Here is a 26,036-nt window from a genome sequence, read left to right on the forward strand (position 1 = left end):
TATCATGGAAAAATTAAATATGAAAAAAAGTTACACGAGTTATCGAGTTGTCCATGAAAAAACATGTAGTGAATTATATGGTCTTGTCAATACTTGAGGGATAAACCTTTTATTTCACTAGCAGGGAAATCAGGAGATTTAGTAATGTTTAATCCAAGTGAATAGCAATAAACAATAACTAGGCATCACAGCGTTGCTATTTTTGTTTATACACATAGATATTTAAATAAAAGAGGAATTCTATAAAATATATTTTAATGAAAGAGGAGTTCTATAAAGTAAACCAATCAAAGATTTACTATGGAAGAAGGTGTGATTTGTGACCATATTTGCCATCGAATGAAATAGATTTAATATTTCAAAATCGGAATAGAACAAAATTGGTAAACATCAAAGTTTAGACTACTATTATGACATCTAAATAATAAAAACTGCGAAAACAGGTTTCTTGTAAGTTTAGAAATTATTAAAATAACATAAAAACCGAACTCCGAGGAAAATTCAAAACGTAAAGACACTTATCAGACATATCATATTGGTCAATCAATGTGTGACACATGCGGTAAATCTTATGACAGGTCAATTTCAGTCGTTGTTCACCCGGATAATTCTGTTGAAGCAGTTTTTGTGTAAGGAGCTTACCCTGCTAATAAACTTTGTATAGCGTAAACATGCATGGGCTTAACGCATTAATTGGGATGTATTAAACAGCGACAAAAAGATAGAAAATTCAAAATTTGTCATTATAAGACCCACAGATGATAGGTAAAATATATAAACATTAAGACTGGTCATAAAAGATTTCTACACAGGAAGTTTATTTTGTGAATAACTTGATAACAAAAAATCGTATAGTGTAAAATTGCTCGAGTGTTATGTATAAAATTGAGAAGTGTTAAGGCCGTACAATTTGGCAGAGTTTATTGGTATTGTGTTCTATCTTCAGCAGTATAATTTTAGACAAGTTGATGAACCAGGGGTATGTCAAAGAACCTCTCGTCCTTGTTCTAAAAGCAAAAGTTCATAGGAAGATACTAAGACTTTGTTGATAAATATTCAGTATCAACTTCACAAATAATATACAAGATGATCTTGAAGTATAAATTCTAGGATGTTAATCATCTAAATGACGTGTTATCATAGTATTCATTTATTTTTCTTTGTTAATTATTACTTTTACTGTTTATTCTATAATTTGTTATATCCATGTACTTATACATCCTGTCATTGTGTATTATACATTTTTGTATTTTTGTCTTTTGTTTTTGTATGTGTGCTGTCTACATGCTTTTTTGGTTTTCTTTGTTGACAAACTTGACATATTTTATTATTATTATATTCATCCCGTCATTGTGTTGTTGTACTATGGCACATTTCCGTATTCTTGTCATTCATTTTTTTCTAATATGCTTTGTCTATATAAATTTTTTTTTTTCTTTCTTGGCATATTTTAGTGATAAGACTATAATACAATATTGACATTTTTACCTATTATGTCTGTTTATTTTGTTCACAATCGCTGTCAATATGAGGGAATTATATGCTACTGTCCTACTAGTGAGAGGTTTAGCTAGATTTAAAACCAGAAATATGTCAGTTGTTAGTATCCATTCGTTTTATGTGTTTCATCTTTGAAATATGCCATTTGCTTAGAGAAATAATTCCGTTGAGAATTTCGTTATTTTTATTCTATTACTTTTACAGGTCAGACAACAAATGGCTTAGCATTTCACCTGAGGAACAAAATAATTCCATCTGAAAATTTGTAATACAGATAACTTGAAAAAAAATAATGAAATTTATTGTGTTAACATAATTTATTTTTGTCTGGTATTTCACCTGGAGCAAACAACACAAGTAAGCTCCCTGCCATTAACGTACGGTGGACATTTTAAACTTCCACAAACGGCTTCCACTGGATACACGACAGCCTCATCACGACTCGAATCCCCACCAGGCACAGATTCCAACTTCTCATCAACACAGATGTATTCTGATGGAGTGCGACCATTTGTACTTGACTGCGACATGAGATATCCTGAAATTCCTTATGCCATCCGTCATGACATGTTACTTTACCTGGTACCATCAAAACTGTTGATCTTGTAGACAGACATACAGCACATGGGATATCTTTATCGTGAAACGTATTTGGATATGGCTTGTTTTGAGTGATTTCATATTCGATACCATATAGTTTACCTCTCCATGTGTTTTGTCCGTCTTTATAATCTTTCCATTCAGGACTCTTTGGTAAACAGAGAATATTTGACCCGGACCCACCAATATTGTGATGCTTTCCAGCAGCATATCCTAAAAGAATATCAAAAAATGTGCACGTGCATTTTATTTTTCATAAAAATGATATTAATTAGAGTTAATATTTTTAAAATTAACTGATATTAAGAAGCTATGGCTTGTTTCGTATAAAAGTATAGGAAGGGGGTTCTTTTTCATCTTTAAACATAATTTCATAACTACTCAACGTAAATTTTTACAAAAAAAAATTGTATTGTTTGACACTTTTTATATAAAGAACTGTTTGCTATAAATGCAGTTACAACCTACCATCATAAATAAGATTTGACTCCTCTGGACATGATGTTTTCCCCCATCTAATATACGTCTCGCCTGAGTTTTCTGGAGAAAATGACAGACAATACTTAAGACTTGTACAATAATATGAAATGTTATGTAAAATGCTACATTACAATAAAGATGTTAAGTTTGTTAGTAAAAAAATAAATTTTACAAATAATATTGTAAAAATAAGAGTTACGATAAAGGTAGAGTCCATCCATATGTTATTCGGTAAATACCATTTAGTTATTAAAAATCATAGGATCACAATTACAATTTCTTTTATCTTAACAATAATTCTTGCAATACACAATACACTATTAAAAGTTTACGTTCTATCATTCTATTTAGTACATAGATTAATATTGTATTGTGTATTGCAAGAATTATTTTTAAGATATTGTCATCGTCTGAATTTCGATCTATGAAACTGCAAGCAACTACATAGCTATCATTGTATCATATATAAAACTATTGAGATTTTCTGTTTCTTAAGATTAGTAGCTTATTTCGATGTTTTAAAAGAAGAAAAAACATACCACCGTTGTGAACATGCAGTGATTGTAGATCTTTTAAGTTTCTCTCCATCTCTTTTATCAGGTGGTTCTTTAAGCACCCGGACTTCCCGGCTCGACAATAAACGTAGGACAAAAGGAAAATTAAAGCGATCTTCAACATGATCAGGTGATATCTATATCAGAAGCCTGTAGTAGTAAATGTCCTAATACAAATCAGCATTTACTTTTGTTCTATGTTGATGAAACGATTTGCTTATTTATTAGACAACAACAATGTAATATAAAACCTCTAATGTCTATTGTGCGTGACTTTTAAATGTCAGCTTTATTTACAATTCTAAGAATTACTGTGCATAGATCCATAAACCCCAAAAACGCAGGTTTTCGTAAAAAGATTTAGATTTTTCATAAATAAAAAAAGGAAATGTAATTAAGCAAAACACACATTGAGTATCACCATAACTATTTCTATCATATAATTGTGTTACTTGGAAGGAATACATATATATGATCCGTTCATCCTATATTGACTCTTAAAATTCAAGAGTCTATCTAAAAATGAGAGTTCATTTTATATGGCCTTCCAAATACCGTTTCAAACCCTAACATCACTGAAGAGACATTTATTGTCGAAATCCGGATCTGGTGTACAAAAAAATATTAACACCTGATGTTTGTGGCATAACATCGTGTTCACAAGTTAATTGTTTTCTGTTTAGTATTAAACTTATATAAAGATCCATTTTGTTACATCTTGTGATCAATTTTATTTGGCAATCGCCAATGGCAGTCAGCAGGGTTAAAGAACATCAGTTGTTCGACCTGTAAGTCAAATGCGTTTTGTTTAAATATACTTCTTCACTTTTTTGGTCTTTTGGAAAATGTTTTTTTGTGCTGTTTTTAGATAGTTTAAACATATTTTATTTGCTTAAATGTGCAAAAGGGATGAGACACAAGTTAATCAAACTTATATAGTCTTCTCCCATAATAATTTATAACAATAGAATATTTACAAAGCATGCATACAAACAATACATTATATATATATAAAATATTTGAACTGTGAAGAGATGGTGTGTGATGATGTGACTGGTTATACACAATATGCATTTGCACTTTATAATGTGCTACATTACACAATTAGAAACCTCTTAGACTCTTTAATAAATTCATATACATTCTTTACAATTCTTTCATTTTCAACATTAGTTAAAGACGTATCGCCAGAGGTTAAGATGTTCAAATTTAGTAGAGAGTTATCTGGTAACCAATGTAGATTATTAAGTAATTTGTTTCTTATATTCGAATAATTAGGACAATAAAAAAAAGAAGTGACGTGAATCTTCGTACTTAGCACCACAACTACAAGACGGATCTGAAATAATGTTGACACTGTTAAGATCATAATTCAAAAAAGAAGCTGAGCACCTAAGTTGTGTCAAAATAATATTTAGTTTACGATCGCCAAAGTCATAATGTTTTGGTACTTGGGCTTTTGAATTCAATTTAAGATTTTTTAGTTCGGTTTTAAATTTACTTAAAGAGTCAATGTTGCGTGTCACCACATTAAGGTTATTCCACAGTCGTATTGTTGAAGGTATGGAGGTTTCTTGGGTTAATGAAAGTCTACAAAAAGGGTATATTATATCAATCGCATTACGTAATGGATAAACAGCTGTACTTTGGATTGTTGGTGGAATTGAATTGCAAAGATAGGCTGTTGCATTATTATGTTGAATATTATAGAACAATTGTAACTTCCTTCTTTCTCTTCGTTCAGCTAGAGTTTCCCAACTAACCTCATCATAAATAATTCTATTACTTGTAAAATTAGGAAGACCTGTTACAATTTTGGCTGCCTCAAGCTGCAGCTGTTATAATTTTTTACAATAACCCACACCCATATTATCCCAAAGTTCCCATGCATATTCAAGTAGCAGTCTAATAAAAGTCAAGTAAAGCTTTTCTAAGTTGCTCCTACTTATCCTGTACTTTAATTTTCTAAGTACATTCAAATGTTTAGATACATTTTTATGATATTTTCCACATGGGTGTTCCATTTAGCATCTTTACTAAATGTAACACCTAAGTGTTTGTGAAAGTCTGTAACTTCAATCCTCTTACCATTAAAAGTGAAATTCATTTCTGGAGTTTCAATGTATGAAAATAACATTATTTCTGGTTTTTTTCTGGGTTAAAGGACATCAGCCATTTCTTAGACCAATCGCTCAGCTCACTCAGGTCGTGACTGATCACTGATTGTATTTGTGTCACGACTAGAGTAGCCCAGAGATGTTTTTTGAATTTTTAGTATCATGAAAAGTTTTATTATTTAAATATTTCTTTTACATTATAGTATATATTTTTTAGTTTGAAAAGGATGAAAGTGTGTCATATGTCTTAAAGGCAGGGATCTTATATGGTTTTAAAGATTTTTATATTGTATATGATGATGTATATTGGATCGTGACACTATAATAAACTATTTACTTACTTACTGTATCATCTGCAAATAGTCTACATAAAGAAATCAAGTGTTCAGCAATATCATTAATATAGATAATAAATAACAACGGTCCCAAAACAGAACCCTGTGGGACACCAGCTGAAATACTGCAAAGTTCAGAGGAAGATTGTTTAATAACAACTCGCTGTTGTCTGTTGTTTAGGTAACTTTCAAACCAATTTAATAAATTCCCATCCACACCGTATGACTTCATTTTATGTAGCAATCCTTTATGCCAAACTTTATCGAATGCTCTAGAAACGTCACAAAAAACAAAACAGCTTATTTCTTTATTTTCTAATGAATTTAATATACAGTTATAAATTTCTAAGAGCTGGTGAACTGTCGATTATTTTGGCAGAAAACCAGACTGGTATTCATATATTAACTTATTTCCATGTAGGTGATTGAAGACATGTTTATAAACAACTCGCTCCATTATTTTCCCTACACAACTTATAAGCGATATTGGTCTATAGTAAGATGGTAATGAACTATCTCCTTTTTTAAAAAAAAAAGCTATTACATTTGCAATCTTCCAGCTGGTGGGAAATTTACATTGTTGCTGTTTTTAGACCCTTCTACAACGAAATTTGTTTTACATGCACATGTATAAAAATTGGGGTTTTTATCCAACGCAATCATAGGTTGAACGTAGTTTTCAATTTCACATGACACAACATAAAGAATAAGCAACACGAACCGCACCAAAAACTAGGGGTGATTTTAGGTCTTCCGGAAGGGTAAGCAGATCCTGCTACACATGTGGCACCCGTCGTGTTGCTCATGTTAGAACAAATCCGGTAAATAGTCTAATTCGGTAGGTGACATTCATGAAAGGGAAGGGGATTGTAGTTATGACGTAAGGAACATATCCGATATCTTTGTGAAACGGTTATTCCATAACAGTCAACCAACTCGTGATGGCGTCCGTAAAATTTACGAAGGGATCATTTCAATTTCACCATTTAGTACTCTTCGTTTAATAACTTCCTTGTGAGCAGCAACCCTCTATCAAGAAAATCATGATAGGAATTTCTTAAAAAGAAGCGAGCAAATGACATATATCCGCCTCAATTTCCTCACACCTCATTAAAACTTATCAAAATTACTCTAATAATAATGAAACAAAAAATACACATGCTTGAAATTATAAACGTTTTAAAAATAGGTATTATTCAGTTTGTGTAGTTGTGGTGTAATTTATTTCACTAGCTATAAAACCTGGTTTAAAAAGTAAAAATCACAAAAATACCGAACTCTGAAGAAAATTCAATACGGAAAGTCATTAATCAAATGGCAACATTAAAAGCTCAAACACATCAGACGAATTGATAACAACAGTCATATTCCTGACTTGGTACAGGCATATCTCTGAAGAATTTAGCTAACCCTCTTGTATGAAAAGACGGTGTATGTAAAACGAATATTCAAAATGACAAATAAAAGGATACTTTAAACATGTTATTTAGATGATAAACAACGTCAGTTCCCAGTATCTATACTTCAAGCCCATCGTGTCTTATTTAGTGTGAAGTTGATATGGTATATTTATCAACATGGTCTTGGTATCTTCCGATGAATCCACCATTTTTTACATAAGGAAATGCCTGTTCCAATTCAGGAATATTGCATTAGTTTGATAAGTTTAAGCTTTTTTTTCCATTTGATATTTTTTTCAATTTTCGGGTGGTTTCTTTTCTAGTCAGTCATACAATCATTCGGTATAAAAATAAGAAGATGTGATATGATTGCCAATGAGACAAAATTCTTTAGAGACCAATATGAAGTAGAAATTAGCAATTCAGAGCTTATAATTCTTATCAGGATTTTCTTTGATAGAGATTTGTGGTTTGAATGGAAACTACTGTACCAAGAGACCTGATTTCGACAGTTTACTGACTCGCTGTATCAAAACTGGATTGCGGACGGTAAAGATATACACAAATGTATTTCAAATTTAAACTCCTCACTTGACTTTGTAATGTTTTGGAACCTGCTGTGAATTTTTTTTTCGTTTCAATTTAAAAGTACTTCAAATTAATATGTAATAAATTGAATAGTTTGTTTTCATTGACAGTTAATCAGATGAACCGGAAAAGTATGCAATTCCAAAATGAAATGATAATAAATATCACTAAGGTTCTGCAAGGTTGAAAATCATTAAATATCGTTTTGAAAAACTACCCCCAATTAAAAGCAAATACAGATCCCAGCAACTCATCCAGATGTAACTTGTTTAGTTTTATTCATAATCTACCATGCTTTCTACACAGAAACAATTTCTTGATCGGTAACATGCTTGTTGTAATAGGATTTGTATTTAATCTTATTATAGTTGATGTGATTAATTAGATATCTATGAAATTCTTGAACATCTGGTTGTTTGTTGTACCATCCTCTAGGCTTGTACATACACGTTCTAAGTAAGTTTAATCTGATTAATCATGGAATGTACATTATCATTGACTTATTGATCATGAACTACAGAAACTCATCATTATAAAATAAGAGAATTATATATCCCAAAATCAAACTTGGCATATTTGCAATTGTTTTTATATTATTTTTTTTCATTTACTTCACTTACATTTCTTTTTTTTATACCAATTAAATACACAGGTATTTGGGGCATTGACCCCCTTTTTTGGACCTCACTAAAAACAAAATGTTTGGTGTTTTTTTTTAATTTATTTACAATTTTCTACAATGTATAAACATATATCAAGTCTCAACAATCCATTGCTAGTCGATTACAATAAATTATTTACTATCCATACGAGCCCCAAGTGATCTTTTTTCACTTGGGGCTCGTATGGATAGTGAAAAAAATATTGTAATCGACTAGCAATGGATTGTTGAGACTTGATATATGTTTATACATTGTAGTAAATTGTAATTAAATTTAAAAAAAACACCAAACAATTTTATTTTTAAGTGAGGTCCAAAAAAGGGGGGTCAATGCCCCAAATACCTGTGATAAAATATTCCTCGTAGACGTAACTTTAAAGACACACAATTCTTAATAGTGCAACATCGCTTATAGTATAATGACTGAATAGACAGCAGTGCCTTTAATATGAAGATATTGTCATACTCTCGATATTAATATAGCGTTCCCGTGTTTGAAAATGAAAAAGAAAAAAAATCCGAAAATCACACTTAAACGCGATTTTACTAAAAAAAAAACCTGCACCGTGGGAAAACTCTACGACAGGCCTAAAATGAAAGTATAATGTTTGCCCTATCTTCATGCGAATTTTCAGCCGTGAGGTATTTCGGTCCATTAAACTCTTTAAATAAGCGACTTTTTTTCTGATTTGCCACTCCACTAATATCTGAGTTACCAATGCATATAGAATTAAAAACCAATTCTTCAGAGAACAATTGAAGGTCTTTCCACCTCGATAATAAGAATGAAATATAAAAAATAATGTTAGAAAATGTCTCTCCTTGTTGATGTAATTTGTTTCTTCAAATTGATATAAAAAAATAAGATTTATAGGTATATGCAGACCTAATTGTTTTATTATGAACAGAATAATTTTTAGCAAAGGTAAAATCTAGAGCGTCAAATTGACCTTTGACCTTGACCTCAATTTCAAGGTCATAGGTCAGGGATCTTAAATCAAAAGACCCCAGGTCAATCATTTGTATGGTTGTGGAGAAATACTGATTTCAAATACATAAGGGGAGAAAACTCCTATAAGGGTTAACCAAAACACTTCGACTAAAATAGGTTGAAGTTGTGCCTTTTTGTAAACAGTAATTTGCCAAACAAATCATATCATTAACTGTTACAGTTTCTTTTAAATAACGATAACAAGCAAAATTCAAAATTTATAACGTGACCTTGACCTTCGACCTTGATCTCAATTTCAAGGTCATAGGTCAGTGAACTCAAAACGGAAGACCGGAGGTCAATCACTTGTTTGGTTGTGGAGAAATACTGATTTGAAATACATAAGGGGAGAAAACTCCTATAAGGGTTAACCAAAACACTTTGACTGAATTAGGTTGAAGTTGCGCCTTATTGTAAACAGTTATTTGACAAACACATCATATCATTTGCTGTCACAGTTTCTGTGGAATAACGATAACAAGCAAAATTCAAAATTTAGAACATGACCTTGACACCTTTGACCTTGACCTCAATTTCCTTCAAATGGACCAAGGACTTCATAGCAAAAGACTGTAGGCCTATACGACTTATAACGTATGAATTTATCCAATAAATCGCCTATCTTACATTTTCAAAGGGAAATAACTCCCATAAGATGTCTTCCGATCACGCAAGTCAAAATAAACCAAATCATTCTCAAGAGTAGACGAACAATATGGTGAAAACAGTTTGCTAAAATCTTTTACGGTTTTAGAGATAAAGCGATAACAAGAAAGGGGGGACATGGGGAGCTAACTCCTTTAAGAATAAGTGTTCGGTCACACAGGGTGAGTTTTGAAACCCCATTTACTGTACAACATCATTGGCCAAAAAAATCCATTCGATATGTTGTAAGACAAAAAAGCATCTCAGACGGCAGAAGAAAAAAAATAATCAGAAGAAAAACAAAAGGTCTTTCCACGAAAAGTGGACGCGTACGGACCATATGAGTATATACCCATATGGTCATGACCATACGCGTATGGACCAAATACTCATATGGTCCGGAACAGTTACATTTGAACCAAAACATTGTTGTCAACCTCTTTACGCTAAACGACTTCTTTCAAGAAAATACATTTTCTGGAAACAGGTGTTTACGATATATATTCGAATGGAATCAATTTGTTTAAAAACAATAAATATTATGGTGCACATTTCAACACCATAAAAAGTGCCACTGACGTCAGACATTAATTGAAAAATAAATAGAACAATCACTTTTGATTCAAAGCACTCGAATCTTATCTAAAAGCAATGGAATGCAATGATAATTTAATATGAAGAAAATTGATATAACGTGTTTTTGTCGGCATGAAGAGGTGGGGAAGTTTGGTAGACATATCTTAAAAATCTATCATTTTTCGAAGATGAGAAAGGTATTTCTTATTAGAAGAATCTGTTGCCAGGAGCAACTGTGCTGTCTAATCTGCGATCAGATGTCAGAAGGCGGAAGTGATTGACTAATTTGCTTTGTCTGTGTCGAGTGGTGGATAGATAGCTATTTGTGAAGGATCTTCAATCAGGTAAGTTCAACAGTTAACGAAATTATTTTACGCTACTTGCTAAATTATAGTTTATGCTATATTTAAAAGTTTGTGTTTGTGTTTTGTCCTAGTAGTTTCATAAACCATTATAAATGTTGTATAAATCATATTATATTTCATGATAAAGTTAGCTAGTAGTGTTGCTACAATATAGTTTTATAGTTGATATGTGTACACACTTCCTTACCCTGAATAGATTTACCTCCCTACCACCCTACCATTCCCGACATAATTTAGATAAACTAACAGTCATATCAAGAAAATAAATATAAAACATTCGATAACAGATACAACCCTTATCCTTAGTGAATGACCCCTTGTACTTTTAGTCTTCTTCCTAGAAAACCCTACCCTAAACCAAATACTAAACACATAGTATCGTTAATAAAAAAAAAACGATACAGTGTGCGTGCATTTGCCATTCAAAAGACGATAAGTACATGACAAACGCGATTCAAAGTTGAAGCCGTCAATACTGTTAGACAGAAAATTATCGAGAAGAAAGACCAAAACAATGGTAATTTTTCATACTTTTTCTACAAATGTTTACAATATAAAAAAGAAGATGTGGTATGATTGCCAATGAGACAACCCTTCACAAGAGACCAAATGACATTTCAGTTATTTTTTCGTATTAAATTACTCGACATCCATAACATGTTGATCTACAAATTAATGCGAAGTGAGTACATACAATGTACTATGATGCCATTTGAAGTAAACAAAATAGACAAACTACTAGTAATATCACACCACACTACAGTAGCTTTCGGCAATTAGATAAAGAACTTACTTATCTTTCTGTATGATCTAAAATGTAAGTTGGAAATTGGATTATCAGTCGGTATTAAGCTTCAAGATTACTATCAAATTCGCAACAGATAACTCGCGTCAGACATAACACGACAAGGTGCGCGACAGTTCTTCTTTGTTTTCCAACTTATCCAAAAGACTAATACAACAGATACGAATGAGTTTATGGTAAGTTTATTTCAATAACAGAGTTTTTTGTCTTCGAAATTTATCATTATATTACCGTCTGATGATCATGTTATCGACACGTGTGGGGTCAATAGTTATAAACGCAAAAATAAATTCATTAACAGAAACATATTTATCTCCGTGTATACATATTATATATACCAGGGATGAAAAAATCATCAAATTCCGATAGACAGATAAGCATACGACATGCCAAAGACTGTATCTAAGCAACAGAACTACAAACCGATACATGTCTACTGATATCTTCTCCATCATAACAACAAAAAATATGTAGACAATAAATTACAACAAAAAGGTACTTGAGTTAATGAATGCTTGCTTAGATTACCTAGTGTAGCTTATGATTGCCGCTTCCTAGAATAGTAACATGCTTTGCTTCTTACCACTAAACAATGTGTGACAATATCTATTAACAAGTTTTATCCATTTAGAATTGTAGGCAATAGTTTTATTTAAATTTAGGTTTCGAAAATGATTCTTTTTTATGATTTTTTTCGAAGGAACATGACGAAGGAGCACTTGCAATGCTATTCATGCTGTTGACAATGCTTGAATTGTTACCAATGATTATACTGAATGAATTGTAAAGATATCTCTAATTTTGAGTTAAAATAAATCTGTTTGAGATCAAAGATATGAGAGGATGAGAAAATGGTATTGTGTAGTTTGAAGTAAAGATATAAGTAAAGAAAAAATTTGTGACCCCCCCCCCCCCCCCTTCCTTAAAAATACAGATGGAACTCAATTTAGTATAATAAGCTATACTATCATTGCAACGTCGTCTTTATGTACAACATTGTAATGATAGTGAAAAAAAATTGGTATATGCAAAATGTCATTTTATTAGAAGGACACAAAAAAATTAAGTCTTTTGCTTGTAAAGAGGGATATAGTATTGGTTACACAGAATTTGATTATTTGTCCATATAGGCAAAAACTTTATTCTTCTTATAAATTAGTTGTTGTATAAATGTTGTCTAAACATTTCCATGCCATCAAGACCAGGAATAAAAAAACAAACAGCTGGTTCCATGTCAGGACTTCTGGCTTTTGTTAGTCTTGTATATATATTTTTTGAATTTGGTTCATTAATATGTTTGTGGATTTCGTATGACGTCCATTTTCGCTGAAGTAGTACACATTTTGGTTTAAGGGCAAACTGAAGCCCGCCTCCAGGTGCGGGATTTTCTCTCTGTGTTGAAGACACATTAGTGTGTTTAAGCTGATTTGGTTCTATGGTGGGGTTGTTGTCTCATTGACACATTCCCCGTTTCCCCGTTTCCATTTTAAATCTAACTAGAGCTATTCTGTTAAAGATTCATTTTTTGTACATGCATAAAACGTTATGTCAGTTTTGGCACCACCACTATACATTTGAAAATATATTCACAGATTAGGTTGTCTTTTATCATTATACTTATGGATTAAAACGGCGATCAGTCTGCGTACCTTTTGAAAACTTAATAGTTCATCCTAGTTTTTACGGTGATGTTGTCGAACCACACAAGTGTCGAACAAGCCTTGATAGTGTGTTATCATACGGGTAAACTTATCAATCCTTTGAATAAAATAATTCTAAAAATACTGTAATTAGATCTTTGAATATTGTTTTTTATTGGCATAAATATTGATATTGTTATGCCCCACCTACGATAGAAGAGGGGCATTATGTTTTCTGGTCTGTGCGTCCGTTCGTCCGTCTGTCCGTCTGTCCGTTCGTTCGTTCGTCCGTTCGTTCGTCCGTCTGTCCCGCTTCAGGTTAAAGTTTTTGGTCAAGGTAGTTTTTGATGAAGTTGAAGTCCAATCAACTTGAAACTTAGTACACATGTTCCTAATGATATGATCTTTCTAATTTTAAAGCCAAATTAAACTTTTGACCCCAATTTCACGGTCCACTGAACATAGAAAATGAAAGTTAAAGTTTTTGGTCAAGGTAGTTTTTGATGAAGTTGAAGTCCAATCAACTTGAAACTTAGTACACATGTTCCCTATGATATTATCTTTCTAATTTTAATGCCTAATTATATTTTTTATCCAATTTCACGGTCCATTGAACATGGAAAATGTGATGAGAGTGGGGCATCCGTGTACTTTGGACACATTCTTGTTTATCTTAAATTAAAACCATACTTATTGTTGTACACATTCACACTTCCACAATCTTTCGATACCTTTATTTTGGCATTGCAAAGGGTCATATTTTTCACTGACTTTACTGCTATACCATTGTCCCAGGTTAGGGAAGAGTTAGCCCCTCTACACATGGTTAACCTCGACATATTATGTATGTACCTGTCCCAAGTCAGGAGCATGTAATTCAGTGCACTGGTTCTTGTTGGTTCATGTCTGTCCTACTTGTTTTTCGTAATTTGATTTGTTTTGAATTAGACCTCTATAGTTCTCTCAATTGTTTGTTTCATTTTTTGTCCCTGGTTTTTTGTAATGCCGACATTAAGGCATGTTTTTTTTCTCGTTGTTGCCTATAGTTGCTAACGCCTACTTTATTAGAACTTGGATGGATATCTTTCTCATTAGCAAATGGAAATCTTTTGACGTATCCGCCATTTTTGTCTAAAAACATGTGTGACATGTAAATATATTGAATACATCACTGGTCTAACTAGTCTTTAAAAATAAGACATGTGTCTTTACGATATGAATAATTATGCCTCGTTCACACGTACATTTTATTCGAATTGAATTAGAATCGAATGCGAATCGAATTCGCTAATCGCGTTCACACACTATTCTTTTTTAATTCGAATTGATTCGAATTGGCTAATTCGAATTATCCAATTCGCATTAGAAATACACTTTTGTTATTACGAATTAAAAGTTAACGTCGTTTGGATAGTAAAGCGAATTTGACGCGCATTGCAAATTGTGAACTCAGTATAATAACAATTGTTATTCCATATTGGTATTATTTTAGTAGGTTTCTCTATATGAATTGGATTTTGAATAAAAAAAGCATATTCACCTGAGAAAGTGTTATTCACCGCGCTAAACGTCACGCGCTTTTACATGCAACGTTATGGTAAAATCTTTCATGTAAAAAAAAAATTGGCATATGTTTGTCATTAGATACATTTTCTTCTCTCGGACTATGGAATAAAACAATTACTGTCTTTTGTTTCGGTAAATATGGGGTTTTATTGACTTTTGAAAAACTGATATTCACTTCGGCCGTCGGCCTCAGTGAATATCATTTTTTCAAAAGTCAATAAAACCCAATATTTACCTCATCAAAAGACAGTAATTGTATACTATCAAAGATCTGGAATAAATCCCAAAATGTCCATGATGTACGTACCGTTTGTCCATGAGAGTATTTCAATGTTGGTTACTAAAATATTTTATTTTGTTGATATTGAAACAATGAAGGCATCGATATTTTTAAATTTACAAAGGTATTTGGTAGTGTCGGGTATAATGTTTACACTGTCTTCAAGTTAGTGCTCTTTTTAAATCTTTAATGTGATGGATCCGTATGTAGGTTTTGTATGCTGCTATCAAACATGCCTCGTTTTTCAGAATCAGTCCAAATTTTCACATAATGTATTAAAGGAAACAAATTTACCGATATTCAAATCTGATATACAATTCAACTTTAAGATACAAAAAAATGATAATTGAGGGATTTAATACTGAAGGTTGTAGTGTAGTAACAAAAGTCATACTGTATAGTGCAACTGTAACGCAGATATTTATTTTACATCCCACAAGATAATGAAGATGCAGTGCCGAAAATAATCTAAATTTCAAACTTTTCATGTACAACTTTAATTATTTAAACTAAATGTAACTGATGTTTAGCTGTGTTTATCCCCCCCCCCCCCCCTTTTGCCAGTGTACATGTTAATTGAATATCATCAGAACTTTCGGTAAACCGAATGATGACCATGACATTATAAAGTACAACTAAACAATAAACAAGTTTTTGACTACAAAGAAGTAGTTTTCAGTATGGATGATGTATATTTTGATTTGCATTTGAGATTGTTTATCAGTGAATATTAGCAAAACTATCATGTCTTTGTCAAAAAATGTCATTTCTAATTACAAGAAGCATATTTGGGTTACTCGCCAAAGTTTTCTGCACTAATGTATATTAATGAGAAAACAGAATGTTTTTGTCAGCTGATATGATAATTATGTTTTACATCAGAAAGTAAAGATATGATGCATACAACTTAACAAAGTTAATAGAAATTAAATATAGATCTCTTGTAAAAAGAAGAAATGTCTGTTTGTGAAGACGAATCTTGGCTACATTCCATCCAAGTTCAAGATCGTGCATCAGCACGCATTTCATCAGCCAACAACTTGCACGCACCACAGGATTTGAAAATGCCTTGCCAAAGTAGCTTTATGAAATGATTTGTTTTTCAGTTTCTGTGGTTAAATACATAATACAGTGCTCTGTGAAAGTCTTTAAGCACTGTTGTGATTATAATAAGATTAATTATTCACTGTCTATTACATAATGAAATCTCTCTACACAATCGGCAATAGGTTTGTTATATCATTCAGCGTTTAAAAAAAATGTAACAATGTAAAAGGCAGAGCAGAGACTGCGTGTCATGAGATGTGTTTGACGTATAACGTTAAAAAATGCTTGCCAAATCACGTTAACAGTAAGTTTTGGTAAGTCATGCCAATAAAATGTAAACTTGCAGGGGCTGATCCAGCCATTTTAAAAAAGGGGTTCCATACACAGAATAAAAGGGGTCCAATTATATGTCCCAATTCAAATGCATTGATCGTCCAAAGAAAAGGGGCGGTTCCAACGCCCGGAACACCCCTGTGGATACTGACTTTCTTTTAGACTGATTTTGACGAAAAGCGTTAAAATGTAATGATAACGGAAACTAGTTTAGACCTCTGACGAATCACGATAAGAATATGTTGATGAAACACAGTAACATTTTAACCAATGATCGTTTGACGTCTATGAAAGGCCGATCATGTCAAAAACCCGATAAAGTAACGCGTTAACATTTAACGCGATAAAATCACGTTTAACGCGATAAATACAGTTTAAACGCGTTAAAACAAGATTTTAACGCGTAAAGAAATCAATATATTTAACGCGTTAAACGTTGCAATTATCAAGTTTGGGATTTAACCCGTAGGTGAAAAAGACGTTTATCGCGATAAAATACCCGTCGCACTGGCCACAGATGTCATAATCAATCACACTAACGCGTTAAATTCAACACAATTACGTTGCTAAGATACATTACTTTAACGCGTTAAAACATCATTTAACGCGTTAAAACATCATTTAACGCGTTTAAATATCATTTAACGCGTTAAAATATCGTTTAACGCGTTAAAACACCGTTTAACGCGATAGCGTTAAAACACCGTTTAACGCGATAAAACATCCTTTAACGCGATAAAACATCCTTTAACGCGATAAAACATCCTTTAACGCTATAAAACATCATTTAACGCGATAAAACATCCTTTAACGCGTTAAAACATCATTTAACGCGTTAAAATATTATTTAATGCGTTAAAACATCATTTAACGCGATAGAACATCGTTTAACGCGATAAAACATCGTTTAACGCGATAAAACATCCTTTAACGCGATAAAACATCCTTTAACGCGTTAAAACATCATTTAACGCGTTAAAATATTATTTAATGCGATAAACATCATTTAACGCGATAGAACATCGTTTAACGCGATAAAACATCCTTTAACGCGTTAAAACATCATTTAACGCGTTAAAATATTATTTAATGCGATAAACATCATTTAACGCGATAGAACATCGTTTAACGCGATAAAACATCCTTTAACGCGTTAAAACATCATTTAACGCGTTAAAACATCGTTTAACGCGATAAAACATCGTTTAACGCGATAAAACATCGTTTAACGCGATAAAACATCGTTTAACGCGTTAAAACATCGTTTAACGCGTTAAAACATCGTTGGATGTAGTTAAGAAATAATGTTGCTAACGAATACTATGATCTGTTCGCATCTTTTGGATTATCGTGGTGTCCTGGACATTACAGACGAGGAGGATATTCACGGTGTATATTCGGAACACTTCCTTTCCGATTCAGTCGACGGTAACGCTTGCTTTCCGATACACATAACGCTTGCTTTCAGATTTATATTGACGAAGTAGCAGGTGACATGACTTTGGGATGGACAATACTTAAATCAGATGGTAAATGGCGTTCCCTCTTGTATTTCACGGCACACTAGAAATATTTTTCTTGATAACGATGTAACGCATGTCATCATAAAAATTACATTTCATGTCATAAACGGTCCCACAAATGCAACACTTTGTAGGATTGAACAAAAGAATATATTTCTTTCGTCTGAAACTGTTTAATGCATTGAAACTATACCCTGGTTTCAAATCCTATATTTATTTTTCTTTCATTGATATTCTTCTGTTTTTTGAAATTTATTAAATCTAACCACAAATGCTCTTTTTAAAAAAATCACAGAAAACACTTTCTTTCAGATTGTTTACTTTTCGCGTCATTCTAGGAAAGGATTACTTTCCGATTTTTAGGAAACGACTTCTTTCAGATTGAACGATTCGCAAATAATTGGTTCCCATGCAGACTATATTTTTTGGTTTTTGAAATTAATTTATTAACACCTAATGACACAGCGGCGGTAACAAGTCAAATTATGGTCTGGCTTGATCAGCAAGGGATATTTCACTTCAATAAAATATTATAAAATAAAGATCGAAATTCGACACCCATTACATTGAGCTTATTCATTTTCATTACACTTGATGGAATAAAATAAAAGAAACAATAACACGAAATCCTGAAAATAACCACATACAAAAAGAAGTTATAATCAAAGTACTAAAGTACTGAACATCGGATAACCGCAAGTTTCAAGCACTTGTCTAAAAAGAAAATCGCATTTCTGTACCTGAAAGTGAGGTGAATGTACATAGATATGTTATTTTTTCTGAGACAAGTTTGTGCGTGGATTGTGAATAAATGACACCAAAATAACTACCAAGTTTTTGTAGTGCTAAAAATCAGTTTACTATATTTGTTGTTATATGTTATATTAATATTTGTATATAACAGTTTCATGTATAAAAATGACTGAATAAATAGTCAACAATTATTCTTACAGGGCGATGGATCATGTAATATGATTGTGTACACTACAAAATATAATATATAACAAGTCAAAAAGGGTACAACATCACCATTAAATAACTATAAAATGAACAAATATTAGATATTTCGGTAATACAGTTTCATGTATATAATATAATAATAATAATTTGCATCCATTTGTATATCATTCTATTTTACTATCCTAATATTAGTGCAGTGCAAGTGCATGGTGGAAACTCTGCTGTACTTTTAATAATTCGAGTAGGCATTCATATTTTTACGCAAAACATTCTTGAGATATTCTGAAGAATGCGTTAATACAGTTTTTCTGTACGTGTAATGCTTCTTATCCTTACATATACAGTCCGCTGAGAGTAAAGCACCTCCTAAATATACCTTGTAGTATTTTTTTTTAACTATTCGAAAATATTTATTAATGTTCGGTGTTTGTTCATTTCTTTAGGAATATTTATCAAAAAGTAATATTCATATAATAAAGACATAATCTTTCAATCAGGTTAATTCAGGTCTGGAGCTGGCATTAAGTTAACTGCTTGCTAGTAGTCTGTTTTTATTTATGTATTATTGTCATTTTGTTTATTTTCTTTGGTTAGATCTTCTGACATCAGACTCGGACTTCTCTTGAACTGAATTCTAATGTGCGTATTGTTATGCGTTTACTTTTCTACATTGGCTAGAGGTATAGGGGGAGGGTTGAGATCTCACAAACATGTTTAACCCCGCCGCATTTTTGCGCCTGTCCCAAGTCAGAAGCCTATGGCCTTTGTTAGTCTTGTATTATTTTAATTTTAGTTTCTTGTGTACAATTTGGAAATTAGTATGGCTTTCATTATCACTGAACTAGTATAAATTTGTTCAGGGGCCAGTTGAAGGACGCCTCCGGGTGCGGGAATTTCTCGCTACATTGAAGACCTGTTGGTGACCTTCTGCTGTTGTTTTTTTCTATGGTCGGGTTGTTGTCTCTTTGGCACATTCCCCATTTCCATTCTCAATTTTATTTAAAGATTCATTTAACACGTTAATGTTGCATTTAACGCGTTAAAGTTGCATTTAACGCGTTAAAGTTGCATTTAACGCGTTAAAGTTGCATTTAACGCGTTAAAGTTGCATTTAACGCGTTAAAGTTGTTTTTAACGTGCTAAAGTTGCATTTAACGCGTAAAAGTTGCATTTAACGCGTTAAAGTTGCATTTAACGCGTTACAGTTGCATTTAACGCGTTACAGTTGCATTTAACGCGTTAAAGTTGCATTTAACGCGTTAAAGTTGCATTTAACGCGTTAAAGTTGTTTTTAACGTGCTAAAGTTGCATTTAACGCGTAAAAGTTGCATTTAACGCGTAAAAGTTGCATTTAACGCGTAAAAGTTGCATTTAACGCGTTAAAGTTGCATTTAATTCGTTAAAGTTGCATTTAAGGCGTCAAAGTTGCTTTTAACGCGTTAAAGTTGCTTTTAACGCGTTAAAGTTGCTTTTAACGCGTTAAAGTTGCATTTAACGCGTTTAAGTTGCATTTAACAATTTAAAGTTGCATTTAAAGCGTTAAAGTTGCATTTAACGCGTTAAACACTCTTTTAACACGTTAAATCTTCATTTAACGCGTTAAACCTTCATTTTAACGCGTTAATTCTTATTTTTACGCGATAAGTAATTTATGACGATGATATTAAAATGTGCTGAAAATCAATAAACTTTATCGCGTTAATTGACAAAGTTATGACACATGTGGCCATTTCATTTAGTAAGTTTCGAGTAAAATCTGACGTCTTAAATCGTTGTTATGGCGAAAGATGAAAGTATTTTCGGTAATTTTTTGTAGTTTTGTGCTTAACGCGTTAAATAATTAAATAACGCGTTAAAAAATATTTAAACGCGTTAAAACTGTATTTATCGTGTTAAATGTGATTTTATCGCGTTAAATGTTAACGCGTTACTTTATCGGGTTTTTGACATGAACGGCCTTTCATAGACGTCTGACGGTAAAGGGCATTACTAGCCTCATACATGTATTAAAGTGAAATAGCTTGTAAATCAATCAGAGAAATTCTATCTGAAGTCATTTAACATTGATATGTGATTTAATTGCTAATGAGACAACAACCTTACAAATTGTTTAGTTTACGTCCTCGCAAAAAACGAAAAAATGCAAAATGATGATAAAGCGAAATTCCCATGACAGTTTATTTCGATCTTAGGTAGTTGAAGTATGATGTTTCGATCATATTGTTTTTTGGTTTAGGATAGTTTAAGTATGATGCTTCGATCATATTGTTTTTTGGTTTAGGTAGTTTAAGTATGATGTTTCGATCATATTGTTTTTTGGTTTAGGTAGTTTAAGTATGATGTTTCGATCATATTGTTTTGGTTTAGGTTTAGTTTAAGTATGATATTATATTTTATTTAGGTAGGAGAAGGAAACTGAATAACAATAAACGCAAAGAAAATACAACCTAGCTCAAGATGGAAGGTGATATCGGAGAAATGGAGCAGAATCTGGTCAAACAGGAAAACGGACTATCGCAGCTGATGAAAGAGAAACAAAGATTAGAGGAAGATTTTAAACGCGCAAAAGGAGCCGATGCAAGTCTTAAAAAAGCATTAAAAGACAAAGAACATGAAATTCTGCTTCGAGAAACAGACATTTGCATGATGAAGAAGAGAATCAAGCAAAGAAAAGATAAAATTCTATTGCTCCAATGCGAAAAGAGTAAATTAGAAAAAGCTTCAATCGATACCCAATTAGAAAATATGAAACTTGAAGAAAATATAAAAGTCATGAAGACCAATTTAAACAGTGTAGACGATCGACTCAAGAAAAATGAAGACGTCACAAGTCAGACTGAAGACATTTTAGCCAAGTTGAAGGAACGCGAAGCAGAATTGAAAGCCGATATAGAAAAAATGAAGAACAAGTCGAATTGATAATATGGATAATGATTAACGCGAAAACTGAGAGTGCCAAGTATAAATACATCATTCATGTCTATCGCGTTGAAGAATATTTTCTGTTAATTATATTTCTGTCTCTTCATAACACATTCGCTATGCATCTTAGTGTGTTAATAAATAGTGTAGATGACTTTTGTTACATTTTATGTTTTGCGTGTCGTCATATATATAATCATAAGAAGTTCATTGATCATTCAAAGATCAAACGATTCAAATTATTGACGGGAACGGTTACACACTAAATTATTATTTTTGACAAAATTTTATTAGGAAAAAGTGTGTCGACATCAACAAAGGACTATGAAATATTAAAAAAGTTTTCAAAGTTTATAGTTTTGAGTATATGAAATCTGTTATATTTCAGTCAACCATACTTATTTATATTTATCTATAAAATGTTAACATTGTCAAACTGTTATATGATTGCTTGTTAATATATGCTGTAATGCGGTATGTAGCACTTTTCTGCTGTTATTGCGGTTCTTGAGTTCATCGCTCATGCAGCTCGTGAAGCTATGCAAACAATTTCTTTGCTGCATGAAAAAAAGAAGTTAATAAATTTATAGGTACATGCAGTGTACATGTACATAAAGACTAATACTGCTTGTATAATTACAAGGTAAAGCATTCATAAAAGTTATTCAAAAACTCACTCAAAGTGATTCACATTAAAAACAAACATTATTTCATCTTACATAAAGTTGAAAACGAGTTCTACATAAAAATGGCGATGTGAGGCATACGTCGGTAAAATAGCAAAACATCCGGGAGAATTAACAAGAACATTTAGAAGGCAGCATACAGTCTTCACTAATAGTGAGACAGGTGTCAATCTAATACGTCCAACTCTAAATCTGAATATAAGTGCTCCTTGGTCTGTAAAACTTGTGAATAACTCAGACAGACATTCGAGCACAGACACAATCAAATATCTGCCTCTTAACAACTGACTTGGAACAGGAACATACATATTTGGCGGGTTTTCAAAACCACAACTTTTTACTTGCGGTGTACGTAGTATTTACAAAATATTAGGTTAGTCTGGTGGTAAAACTGATTTACTATATATATATATATATTATCGATAAAGTGATTGATTGAGCAAATAAGATGTTCACATCTACATTTTGATCAAAATCTAGTATCTTAAAGAAGTTTATGGTGACTTCAGTTTCACGTTTAATTTCTGATTCAAAAGAAAGCTGGTTCGTCTAGCATTTCTTTACATCTTTTTCACTCTTGTCATCACGTTACCGGTTTTGACGTATTTTTGTTCTAAAGTTGTCAATTTGGTGTTTCTATATTTTTTTGGTTAATGATTAAATGTCTCTCCGACTTACACTATACGACTTGATACTGGGTCGATGCCACTGTTGGTGGATGTTTCTTCCCCGAGGGTATCACCAGCCCAGTAGTCAGCTCTTCGATGTTGACATGAATATCAATTATATAGTCATCTTTATAAACCTGTTTACAAAAACTAAGGAACTTCTTATCCCAGGTAATATTACCATAGCTGTATTTGGCACAACTTTTAGGAATTTTGGGTTCGCAATGCTCTTCAACTTCGTACTTGTTTGGCCTTGTAACTATTTTGATCTGAGGGTTACTGATGAGACTATATATGTAGACGAAACGCGTCTGGCGTATTGAATTATAACCCAGGTACCTTTGATAACTATTAACTTACATTTCCATGCTTTAGTGGTCACGTTTGTTTTTAAATATATCTAAATGTTTTGGACGTGTTTAACATTTAGTGAGTATCAATTTTCACAAAATCTTAGATGCCCAAACATGAACCTTTATACCGAGCCACTATATTGAACTATATACATATCTTAGAGTTGAACTCTTTTTCTAAAATTCTCTATAATTCAACTTTTAAACAAATTATACATACTAAAACCGGTTTGTGCAACATAAAAAAATTATCTCTGACATATAACAAATGAGAATACAAACAAATCATTACAATTACTATATTAAACGAAAAGTTCCAAGTTGTGTTGATGAAAGCATCCCTTCGAACATCTACGGATGCCATCTCGAGTTATGAAATTGCTGGTTCACAGATGACGACGGATATGTTCCAATTGTCGTAACCACAATCCAAACAGACGTCTTTCCTCGAATATGACCTCTCGAATTAGACTTAATTATCACCACATTTGTACATACATTATAGTTAGCAGCATGATGGTTGTCACATGTGAAGCAGGATATGCTTGTCATTCCTAAAGACATCACCCTGGTATTTGGTGGTTTTCAAAGTTATATTTAAAGCTAGGGTATAACTTCGAGTAACCAGCTCATTAATTCCTTTGGAAGTAATTCCAATCATATTTTGTGAACAGTGATTCAAATTTTCAATCCACAAGTCAAACGTAGAATAAAAAACAGGAGTTTATCCGAGACACCTTTGTCTATGGAACGCAAAGTCTCCAAATAATTACAAACTTCCTATTAGATGTACTGCGACCATTACCGTGGGATATTGATGTAAAGAACAATCCAAAGCCTTGCAACCAACATACCATATACCACCTTGGATCAAATACAAAGCTTTTTAATGTGTGGTCCGTGTGGGTTTTTTGTTTGGTAATTTCATGTCAAATTTTAATATCAATTCTCTGTAATTATCAAACAATGTCAATACTGGCTGGCCACACTACCTTTTCAAATTTCTTTAAACTTATTGTGTGTAGTCACACTACATTACCATTAATGTTTTCAATAAAAAAAAATTACCAAAATGATGGGTTGCTATGGAAACGGTGTTACCTATTTTTCATACAATGGCCTCCTGAGAAAAAACACAAAAACTGCAATTCTGACCAATTTAATTGACATAATATAGTATAATATTTACAATACAGTGGAATATGCTTTATTTATCTTAAACTACTGTATTTCAAGTTTCTTATCATATAAAAAAATATTCCTAAAAATAATTTTGCATAATTCAAAACGGCACTTTATATATACAAATTTTGGCATTTTACCAAATCAAGAAAATTCCCTTTGGGAGCCTATTTTGAATAGATTTTTTTTACCTTTGCACACTGATTTGAAATTAAACTAATGGTAATATACGTAGATGATATATAGTTGGATTTAAACCCCCCAAAAAAATTGTGGGAAATTTCAAGACCTTTCTGTACATAAATCCTAAAAAATGACAAAAAATTGCAAAATATGCATATTTCCATGGAAATGGTAGTTCATTTCAAATTGCAATATATTGTCTCTTGGCAAAATATTTCACTAAACAATCAACAAAAATAATGATACTCAGCCACATTTTATAAAGGTTAATTATTTTTTTTTAGGTTTTCATTAAGAAACTTTTAAAAGGGTGGGGGTGGGGGAGAAGGGGGTGCAAAACTTGAAAACTTGAAAATAGCATAATTCTCACATTTTTTGTTCAATTTAAATGAAAATTGAAGGAGACTTTTGTTTTTTAGTACTGAAACACTGTGTAAAGTTTTAAATTAAAGGTTTATCTGTTTTCAATTTGTCATCTGGACCCTTCCAAAAAAGGGGGAAGGGGGGGGGGGGGGGGGGGGGTCAGATGCAAAACTTAAAAATAGCATAAATCATAAAACTTTTTGTTGGATTTAGATGAAAACTGAACTTGATCTGTTGTTTATAGGATTAAAACACTGTGTTAAGATTGTTACACATTTTTTGATTGGTTCTCAAGTTATCATCTGGATTCATCAGGGACTGACAAACATAACTTCAATTAAAGTTTGTCTTCGTCTAAAAACATGTCTCCTTCCGTTTAGTAGTTTCAGAGGTAAAGTAAGTTCAAAAGGGCATAACTTCAACAAATTTAGCTGATCAAAATTTCCTGTTAACATGCACAACTACATACCAAGTTTCATCATAAAATTCAGTTCTTTAGTTCAACAGGAGTTGCACTGATAAACTGTGAGACGGACAGACAAATAAGCCAAAACAATATGTCTCTCCATTAAATTTGTGGTAGTGGGGAGAAAAAATATATAAATTTTCGGGTTAATAGTTTTTTTTATCTTTCAGTGCCCTTTCCCTGCCAAAAATCAGGGAAAATGTCATGATCAGGGTTGTGTTTTTATGCATAGGTGTTATAAAAGGTA

General features: G+C 32.3%; 1 protein-coding gene and 1 long non-coding RNA gene across 4 annotated transcripts in view; one reads left to right on the top strand and one right to left on the bottom strand.

The window, feature by feature from the left end:
* Positions 1-1,798: 1,798 nt before the first annotated feature.
* Positions 1,799-3,330, bottom strand: LOC139523760 (uncharacterized). The gene is made up of 3 exons (XR_011664680.1): positions 3,120-3,330; positions 2,569-2,640; positions 1,799-2,313 (listed from the first exon to the last, which is right to left on the bottom strand). It is a non-coding gene; the product is annotated as an uncharacterized lncRNA (long non-coding RNA).
* A 7,227-nt stretch (positions 3,331-10,557) lies between these two features.
* The window catches only part of LOC139523777 (myosin-3-like), a 31,120-nt gene continuing 15,641 nt past the window's right edge, over positions 10,558-26,036 (top strand). The window contains exons 1-2 of one of the 3 annotated variants that reach the window (XR_011664689.1): positions 10,558-10,791; positions 21,368-22,324. The gene's annotated coding sequence lies outside the window, so the exon portion shown is untranslated. Of the gene's footprint in view, positions 10,792-11,659; positions 11,794-21,367; positions 22,325-26,036 lie in introns of those variants that run through there. The other 2 variants (XR_011664691.1, XM_071318032.1) reach the window with 2 other exon arrangements.

The sequence above is a fragment of the Mytilus edulis genome, chromosome 1 (genome assembly GCF_963676685.1).
Source record: "Mytilus edulis chromosome 1, xbMytEdul2.2, whole genome shotgun sequence".
NCBI lineage: Eukaryota > Metazoa > Mollusca > Bivalvia > Mytilida > Mytilidae > Mytilus > Mytilus edulis.